We start from the raw sequence: 11,110 nt of genomic DNA, 5'->3' as shown, positions 1-11,110 counted from the left end.
AAGAGCTGAGGAACTTACGACAACGCGACTTGTCATTGGCTGACTACACCTTGAAGATCAAAGACATATGCGACTCCTTAGCCTCTATCGATGTGAACGTCGAGGAAGGTGAGATGGTGCAGATCTGTCTCGGGGGACTGGCGTCAAAGTTCGGAGCGTTCCGAACTGCTGTGTGTACATGAGAGAATACACCATCATTTTTCAACCTACAGTCGATGCTCCTTATAGAGGAGAACCGCACGGGTGCATCGACGAGCATGCATTCCGACAGCAAGATGTTGTACACGAAGGGAGATAGACTCCGTGGTCGTGGTGGACGAGGCGAGTTGGTGCGCAATGGAGGCGGCCGACGGGATCAAGGAAGAAGGCACCAAAGTGATGACGACAGCGAGTCGAGGCGATGAGAACCGGCAAGGGAAATCCGCCACGGAATGCTAGTATTGTGGCAAGAAAGGCCACACGGAGAGCGAGTGCTAGAAAAAGCGCGCCGATTCGGAGAGAACTGGGTTCGAATCAGGTTCCGGACAAACCGACAAAGGACATCTACAGTGATTGCACTACGCCGAAGGATCCGGATGAGACACAAAGCAAACTCGATGAAGAAGTCCACCCCGAAGTCGGACGAGGTGTGGTACGTTGACTCCGGCGCATCAAACCACATGACGTGCCACAAGGAGTGGTTCTCATACCTTGAGAAACCGATGCAACCGGGAGTAGTCGCAACCGGAGACGACACTCCGCATCCGATCGTGAATGTCAGTGAAGTTCCCCTGAGCCATGTTGAGCAAAAAGGGAAACTCATGAACATGTAACACATCCCGACAATCACAAAGAATCTGGTGTCGGTCGAGCAGATCGTCGACCAGGGGATGCAAGTCCAGTTCACGCATCTCGGGTGCTTCATCGAGGAAAAAAGCCGAGTTATTGCGCAAGGGCACAAAGACGGGAGGATGTTTATCCTCGATTCTAGTGATGGTGGCACCCCAATGTTCACGAAAGGACAAAAAGTCGAGTCGGATATCGACTTATGACACAAGTGGATAGGCCACGTTAACTATCAACGACTTCAGGACCTGCAATCGAAACAGGTGGTGTTCGGATTGCCCAAATTTAGTGCCCGAAAGGCACAAATTTGTGAAGCATGCCAGCTAGGGAAGCAACACCGACTTCCTTTCCCCAACGAGCGTAACCGGAGCCGGAACAAGCTTGACATGATACGTTCCAATGAATGGGGGCCGGCATAGAACGTTAGTCTTGGCGGGAGTCAATATTTCGTCTCCTTCATCAACGACTATATGCGGCACACGTGGATCTACCTCATTGAGAAGAAGAGTGAAGTCTTCGACTGTTTCCGAGACCTCAAGAGTTTCGTCGAAAGGGAAACTAGAAGAAAGATCAAGTGCCTATGGTCGGATAGCGGAAAAGAGTACTTTTCCGGTCAATTCAACAGGTATCTACAACAGATGGGAATTCGACGCAAATTCAATTGCAGATATACGTCGGAGCAAAACGGCGTGGCCGAAAGGAAAAAATCAGTCGGTTGTGGAAGCAGCACGGGCAATGATGGAGGAGAAGAGTTTGCCCAAGTTGTACTGGGCCGAAGCGGTTCGGACCGCAGTCTACATCCAAAACCGAATCGGAGAAAATGTGTTGGCACATGAGCTATACTTCGGAACGAAGCCGAATTTGCGACACTTAAGAGTTTTCGGTAGCATTGCATATGTGCATGTACCGAAGGAGAAGTAGAGGAAGCTGGATGTGGAAGCCGAGAAGTATATTTTGGTCGGCTATTCGGACGAATAGAAGGGTTATAAGTGTTATAACCATCGCACCAAACAAGCGCGTGTGAGCCGCAACGTTGTGTTTGACGAGTTTGCATCCTGGTACTTGCCTCCAACTCCAGACCTCACCTCCAATCGGAGTTCTTATGAGGTTAGCGAGGCTGAGATGCCTCTGGATGAGCCTGAAATCGGGACCCATGAAGAGAGACCGATTTCGTTTCGGTTAAGTGGACCGAATGGACAACTTAGTTAGTTCGACCAGTCCGATGAAGAGCCGGCGAGTAGTGGAGACTCGGTCGTGCATTCCCTGCGCAGGAAGCTGAGGAGACGGCTTACGTGCAAGGAAAAAGGGAAGAAAAAGGTGTCGGATTACGGCACGGATAGGAATGAGTCGGATCAACGCGAGTCCAACTCCGAGGGAAGTGATGACGGGTCTTCGAGAGCAAAGTCTGTGTCGGCTAAGAACGCCTCAACATCGGCTAATCAGCAATTACGCCGATCTACCCTCCAGAAGAACCCTATTTTGCGGTTTGGATACAATGAGTACATGGCACATCACTATGCGTACATGAGCCGTCTAGCAGAATTGCGTGATCTGGAGAGCTACGCAGAAGCGGCAAAGGGCGCGAATTGGCATGCCGCAATGGAGGAAGAGATGCGCGCATTAGCAGAGAATGAAACCTAGGACCTGGTTGACGCACCGAAATGTTTGAAGTCGATCGGATGTAGGTGGGTGTACAAGGTCAAATACAACACTGACGGCTCAGTCAACAGCTACAAGGCCCGGTTAGTATCGAAAGGCTACGCGCAGAAGCACGATGTCGTGAGAATCCGTCACTATGTGCGGATGCTATCTTAACCGTCGTCGATCGATATATGAAGATGGCACATTTTGTGCCGTGTACTAAGGCCATCACTAGCGAGGAAACCGCCGCCCTCGTCATGCGTGAGGTATTTCGGCCTCACGACCTCCCAGACAGTATCATCAGTGACCGAGGACCTCAATTCGTCTCCAAATTTTGGCAACATCTCTTCAAGATGCTCAAGGTCTCTTGCAACCTCTCCTCCGGCTACCATCCCCAAACCGATGGGCAGGCGGAACGAACAAACCAAACACTAGAACAATATCTCCGGTGTTTCCTGAGTTATCAACAGGACGATTGGGCTGAGATTCTCCACTTTGCGGAGTTTGCGTACAATAATGCTATTCACTCCTCGACTCAGGTCTCCCCATTTTTCGCTTATACCGGTTTTCATCCTCGCTGGTCGGTGATCGACACCCCAGAGCTACCTACCAACCCTCGTGTCGAGGATCATTTGGAGAGGCTACGCAAGATCCAGATGGATCTCTCTACTCACCTTCGTCATGCTCAACACACACAGAAGACTTATGCGGATCGTCATCGGATTCCCTCCTCTTTTGCCATCGGAGATCGAGTATGGCTCTTACGTCGTCACATCAAGACTACTCGACCATGCGACAAGTTGGATTATCGACGACTCGGTCCTTTCCGTATTACGGGTAAGGTTAATGATGTCACATTCCGCCTTGATCTCGCTCCGCAGCTTCAGATACATCCGGTTTTCCATTGTTCTCTTCTTGAACCTTATAAAGCAAACACCATTCCCGATCATGTTACACCACCGCTGCCGCCGCTGGAGTTGGACGCCGACCCGGAGTATGAAGTTGCTGCCATCCTCGATTCCAAACTTGTTTGCAACAAACTTTATTATTTGGTCGATTGGCTCGATTATAGTCCGAGCGAACGTACTTGGGAACCCGTCGAGCATGTTGCCAATGCTCAGGTTCTTCTTGCTTATTTCCACCGAAAGTATCCGGACAAACCCGGTCCGCAATCAGCGCTGACTCGTTCCACTCGTCTTCTTTAAGGGGGAGATAGTGTCATGATATGGCAAGACTCGAACCCATGACCTTATGCTACATGGGTCGAGCTCTTACCATTAGACTATCAATTGTAATTTATAGGATATTATTTTCATTTATACTTTATCATAGAAAATTGATGTATATTCCAGATCTCTCTAGAACATTCTAGAAGCTTCAGGATTATTCCTAAAAACACTATAAAAGGAGGCACAAGGCATTGTTTTGAACCAAATTGGTTCAACGCCAGTCTTAAGCCTCTTAGCCACTTTGTACTTATCTTTCACATAATATATTAGATGCTATCATCATCTTTCTCTCTCTCTCTCATTCTCGCTATCTCTCTCTCTCTCCTATTCTCTCTTCCTCTCGGGAATCTTACGCAATCCCGTCCTCTTAGTACTAATAGTACTTCTCTTCTCTAGTACTAATTCTCTCTCTGTTTAGTACTATTCCTGACAATACTTCTCTTCTCTAGTACTAATTCTCTCTTTGTTTAGTACTATTCCTGACAGGCAGGAGGATGCTAGAGGGAGCCCGAGGAGAGGATTGGCTACCACAAACACTAACACTACAATCCGGCCTCAAGTTGAGCTTGAGGGAGAGTGTTGAGCAAACAAGCTCAACCAGATCCGAATTGGCTCAATAAGCCAGAGCCGGATCAGTATCCAGAACGGAGAACCGGATAGGTATCCAGATGGATATCCGGAACCAAGAGCCAAATCAGAGAGATGGATCGAATTGTAATTGGGAAGTCGTTAGAGGTCTACAATCTTAGCCTAGTACGTAGGCATATTCCGTGGAGTTAGTGTCAACCGCTCGTATGAGCATTGAAGTACTTGTCAATACTTCTGTCAGTCCTTTTAAGGACTTGTATAAAAGTGTTCACAGAGCACATTGTATGTAAAGAGAGTTTTTAGTGTTTTGGAATATACACATTTCTGTGTTCTGCTCTAACTTTGTCTCTCCCATGTAAGGATTCCATCAAACCTATGCCTGCATGCTTTAGTTGTCCGGACAAGCCGGTTTTGTCTTACTTCCGCAATTGTATTCTTTTAAATTGATATTAGGTTCAACTTGATATCGAGGACATGTCGAACTTCCTTAAGAGTCAACCGACACCCTGTTGACGTCGTCACACAGACACTTATGACTCTGGCTATCTTGCACTCTCCATTGTCATCCCCAGCTATGTAAGTCAAGACATACTCTCTCGACGGAGTTATATGGAAAGATGTACTAGAATCGATCACCCAAGTGCATTCTTCACTAGCTAGGTTTGCACTTGTCTGTTCACAGATGAACAGAAGTTCTTCATTGCACGTAGCAATGGCCGAAGTGCCCTTTTCATCAGGAATCTTCCTGGGTTCAAAATTATTACCGACACCCTTGTCCTTCTTAATATGTTGGTAGTCCTTCTGGAAATGTCTAGGCTTTCCACAATAAAAGTATGTTAGCTTACCTCTAGACTTCAATCTGGCTTGGGATTTTTCCCTTCTTTGTGGACTCCTTCGCCAGTTCCTTCCTCTGTTTGAATGTTGTGTCACATTCGCATCTGCCTGGGACAGGACACCCTTGTCCTTCCTCCTCGTCTCCTCGTTCAAGATACTTGTCTTTACCATTTGTAGAGACAGGTTCTCTTCTTGGCACGAGGTGCTAAGAGTCGCCACTAGATTCTCCCAGCTATCTGGCAAGGTGCACAGTAGCAGGATGGCCTGCATTGCATCCTCAAGGGGGAACTTGGTTGCGGCAAGTTGATTTTCGTACCCCATGAATGTGCTTATCTGTTAGACGATGCTCTCATCATCTCTATATTTCAGATGTACGATCTTTCTCATCAGTGAGGTTTTATTGAGGGCGTTCTTCCTCTCATATAGACCTGACAGCTTCTGCCACATCTCGTGGGCATTCGTGTCATTCGCCACATGCTGAAGGAGACTTACATCAACGCACTATCGAATGGTGGCCACCACCTTTCTGTTAAGAAGTTTCCATTGCGACTCTAATACCCCCGTGGGTATTTCTGCTTTGTCAATCAGCTCGTACAAATCTTTGACTATGAGAAGGTCCTCCATCTTAATCTTCTAGTCCGCATAGTTATGAGAGTTTAGAACTATCATACCTGGGAAGCCGCTCACACCTCCTTCCATGCTTGCACCTCAAGCTCTGATACCAGTCTGTCGAGAATCAAATCGTCAATCCTCAATAGATATGTTGATGGTACACAACTCAGAATAATAAACAACAAGATGAATAGAAAGTACAATGCACAAATTTACGTGGAAACCCTAAAATGGGAGAAAAGCCACGGGAGAACATGGCTTCACTATACATTGGATGTACAAGGAAGAAGATTACAACACTCTCTATGTGGGGTGTATCAGCCTCTCAATGTTCTTGATGTCTGATGTTATGAACACATCTATGGCGTTGTTCTCACGCTCTTCTCTCTCTCTCTCTCTCTCTTGGTGAAAACACACAATTATATTAATAAATGTGTGTGAAAAACACTACTTGCAATACGTGTGACAATGGAGTATGGTCACACACTAACCACACTACACTACATGGGTAGTGGAACATGTTGAATTGCCAATAGGCAAGACAAACACTCCACCGAGGAAAGAATTTCTACTTGTTCCAATAAAGAAAATTGCCACATTAGTGCTCCCTTCAACATTCGTAGATATGCTTTCACTCCATGTCTACCATCAAATACAAAAGCGTTGCACATGTTCCAATTATGACGCAATCCCCAATATCTCAGAAATAGGAAAACAATCTCCATCTCTGATTTTGGGTCAACCTGTGTAAATTGTGCAAACACCCATTGTCTAGGTGTCAAATAACTCTGTGATATAACTTGCCAAATTTGAGAAATGTAACTCCAAATTTAACAAGCAATTGGACATTGTATAAATCGATGAGTACTATCTTCTATCTGAACTGTGCAAAAGAAGCAAGTACTCTTTGCTAGTCCACGACGCTTTAAAGCTAATCCCAAAGGCAATCCTCCAATCAAAACTCTCCAAATGAATACCTTTGCAACAAGTGGCAATTTAGAATGCCAACTACGTTGTAAGATCTGCCACCACCCATGATTAGATTTGTGTATTTTCCATTCTTCTTCAGCCTTAGATGATAACCATCCATGAGACTCAACGGAACAATGATACAAAAGATTAGTAGTCACTTGTAACAATGGTATTTGACCCCTTAAACTCCAATCAATTCACGGTTGTTCTCCTGTTTGTAGAGGTAAGGGACCTTGCATCAATGCAATATTCTGTAGTTGTTGCCAAATAAACCCATAATTAGGCGGGATGCGTAATAATTGTTGTGCTTCAGTAAACTCCAAAATTCTTTGAGATGGAACCTCAACTATATCTCCCACCTCTTTGACCCCCAAACGAAACAAACGATTAAATTGAGAACGCAATCTCTCCTTTCCTGGCCAACATAATAACCGAGAAGACACAAGTAACTCTTTTTGCAAAGAGTTGCAATGCTCTCTACTAGATGATGGTTTCCATACACATGACAAGAGTGCTTCTTGCCATGAGGTAACTAAGTGTTGAACACATGAAGAACCCGGAATCCTAAGTGAAATACATCCATTCAGTAATTGCCACCATGAAGCTTTAATCGTTGTCCTCCCATGTGTTAAACCCTTGTTCTCAATGAAATATTGAACAATAGATATCCATGGTTGTGAGTTTGAACACATGTCTTGTAATAATGAAAATCTACGATCCATCATATGCATAGATAAGTTCAATATTCCAACCCCCCCCAATCGCTTAGGGGTTGCTAGATGATTCCAAGCAATCCATGTGATTCCCATCTTATCCCTCTTCTTCCACAACAAATATCGAAGAGGTTGCAAAACAGAATTCAACGTCTTCTTTGTCCATGGCAATAATGGCAAGTAATATAATATCATGGGTTCCATAATACATTGTGCAACCTTCAAGCGAACATGAAATGGCCAAGATTGTGACTTCCAATACATGAACTTATCCCTCAACTTACTAGACATCCATTCAATCAATTGACCATTTGTAACATTCATTCCTAATGGATAGCCCAAGTGTTGAAAAATAGAGCCTTTCTTCACCACGGATCCTTGCCATCCTAAACATTCCAAATTCCTTTCAGTGCATGATATGAGACTAGACTTCCTCCGATTAATATGTAATCCGGAAGCCAATTCAAACTGATTCCATACAAGCATCCCCTTCTCAAGTTTCTCCCGTGAGGCTTGTAAAAACATGAAAGAATCATTCACCAAAGCTTCTGCTACTATTTGCCCTCCGAACGGAAGGTGTAAACCCACAATGTCACCATTTATTGCAAGTCTTGATAGCATCACTAACAAAGGATGAGTAACAATAGCAAACAACAATGGGCTAAGAGGGCATCCTTGACGAACAGATCTTGTGAGGGCAATATCTGATGTAACTCCCCCATTAAGCATTACTCGAGACACTACATCTTGTCCTAATAAAAATATGAGACGAGACATACGAGGTCCAAAGCCCATTGTATGCATTAACCCAGAAACAAAAGACCAATTAACATGATCATAAGCTTTCTCCAAATCTAATTGCACCATAATCAATTCTTGATGAGTGTTCCGAGCATAATCCATGGCCATTTGAGCATTCAACACATTATGCAATATATTTCTACCTGCAATAAAACCATATTGGGCGGGGTGTATCAACTTTGGCAAATACTTTTGTAATCTATTTGCCAAGTCCTTCGTAAATATCTTGTACAACCCCCCCATCAAAGAAATAGGTCTCCATTGATGAAATGACTCAGGAGATGCCACCTTTGGAACTAGTTTAATTAGACCAATCTTCCAAGCTTGAGGCATACAACCAGAATCCCAAGATTGTTGAAACATCAAAGTCAAGGGCCCCTTTAAAATGTTGGAATATCTCTTAAAAACTTCATTTGTCAAGCCATCCCAACCAAGGCTCTTACCACTAGGAAGATGCCTTAAAACTACATCCACCTCATCCTCAGTGAAATCCGCATCCAATTCATGACTAATGAGATCATGCACAATACATCCAACCACATCATAAAACTCATGACGTGCTCTACTCACCTCATCTATCATTAACAATTGTGGACCAATCAACTCCTTAAAGTAATGAAGACATATGTCAATTATTGTTGTAAGATCCACTATCAATTCATCCCCTTGCTTCACATGTACCACATTAGATCGAGCATAAGTAGGATGTAATGCTTGGAAAAACAAATGAGATTGACATTGATTATCAATGAGTCTTTCCCTGAGTTGTCGCATCTTAGCATAATGATAACTTTGGCATTGCAACTGAGAAATAATAACATGCAATTAACTCTGAATATCCAAAAGCTCCTCATCTCATGGTGTATGTATCAATAATGCATTACACCTAGAGAGAACTTGTGAGAATTGTCGAATAAGACCTCTTCTTCGTTGAGCATTGGTTACTCCATACATACGATGAATGATGTTAATGTTTCGTAATGTGATATCCCATGCTTTAACTCCTTTAAGATTCACTTGTTGAGAAAAATTTACCAAAATTTGCTCCATGAGAGAATCAAAGTGAGGTTGAAGCAAAAGAGAAGAGTTAAAGCGTAGTGGAGGCTTTCCAAGTAAAGATTTATACATGTCAATTGCATGATTACACACCTCCAAGCAAATAGGAAAGTGATTTGAAGTTCCAACATCTTGTAGAACGTTCATATGAAGTGATGTTGGTAAAAAAGAATCATCATGCATCACATACATTCTATCTAACCAACTCCATTTTGTATATGTTGAGCAGATTGGAAGGTAAAACCTGGATCATTCCCTTGCAACCATGTCCAAACATCCAACTTCAGAACCTCCATAGCCAATGAGTCCCAAGCAAGTTGCTCAGGATCATCCATGATTGAATGTTCAGACATGGATTGAAATGCATCAACACACATGTTAAAATCGCCCATAAGTAATCCTGGACGTCCAATAGATAAGGTTTGAAGGAGTAAACCCCATAATGCAATACGTTGAGTGGCTTGGTTAGAGGCATAAATCCCAACCACCCACACAACCTCGCCAAAAATAGTGATTTCTAGAACCAAAAACCGACCATAAGGATCATTATGCACCACTTGAGGATAATACTTATCCCTCATGATTAATACCACACCTGAATAATGATTATTAAGATGTCCTGCATAAAATGATGAATATCCACGCAAATGCACTGTGGATCCTGCTAACTCATGACACTTATGCTCAACTGCACATACTACATCCCATTCTCTACTTAACAAAGTTTCCCATAGTATATACTTCTTATGAGGAGAACATGCCCCTCTCACATTCCATGTTACCACTTTCATTCAATCAACAATGTTATGGGAGCACTTGCTCCTTTAGAGCAACCGATGTCATGAAACTAGTCAAAGCATGCTCCAATGCTGCATATGGATTTTCATGCACCACATCCTTAGGGTTGTCTATCGAAATCTTTTTTTTAGGTCCTCCCGCTTGACGAAAACCTCGAGAATTAGATGAATTTACAACTCGTCCCAATGAATCAAATTGAAGGTGAAGGGGTAATCCCTTATCCCTAGATTGTCGTTTCCAAGGAACTTTTCGAGGGCCCTCCCTAGTTCTTGAATTACCTTGCCAAGTAGTCACACAAGTAGTGGGCAAGCTACTACGCTGCATATTCATTGATTTCCCTTTCGACTTGCCCTTAACCTCATGCCAATCGTTGTCAACAACATCACTACTAGCTCTATCCAACAGTTTTTTCCCCTTATCTTTAACCACTAAACTTTGTTTTTCCATATCCATAGATTCAATTCCCTTATTGTTAGGGCCCAAACCTTGAAGTGAGACCTCTTTATAACTTGCTCTAGGTGATGTTCCTTCATCCACAAAATCTGACACACCAACATCTCTCCCAACTCCTTCCTTATCGTTCCCTTCAATAGGAACCTCTGTAGTTGAAGGACAATGACCGTGGCATTCCGCCATAAAGTGACCCCATTCACCACATCCAAAACAATGACCTGCAAATGTCTCCCACTTCAGTTTAAAACAAAGACTTCTCATACTAGGAGCATTCATATGCACCCATCCTGGCCTCTTGTGACTTGTATCCCATAACACACAAAATCTGCACTTATTTGTAGCATTTGCATGTGAAGATACCAACACTTTACCCATTTGACTCATCAACTCTGGTAAAAGTGGCCATAAAAAAGCATGCTTACAATCCACTGTAACCCAAACAGAACATTCTTGTTTTAACAAAGCATGATAGTCCACTACGGGGGACCATTGCATAACATGCACCAATCGTTTGTCAAAAAACATAGGAACTTTACCCAGCAATGCACTTCGATGCTCCGATGAACAAAATACCACATCATAAAACCC

Source organism: Azolla caroliniana, unplaced genomic scaffold (assembly GCF_043228905.1).
Source record: "Azolla caroliniana isolate FFs.n. ecotype wild unplaced genomic scaffold, voAzoCaro1.0.p SCAF_10, whole genome shotgun sequence".
In the NCBI taxonomy this organism is placed as follows: domain Eukaryota; kingdom Viridiplantae; phylum Streptophyta; class Polypodiopsida; order Salviniales; family Salviniaceae; genus Azolla; species Azolla caroliniana.
The sequence above is the reverse complement of the archived record's forward strand: the minus strand, read 5'-3'. Positions refer to the sequence as shown.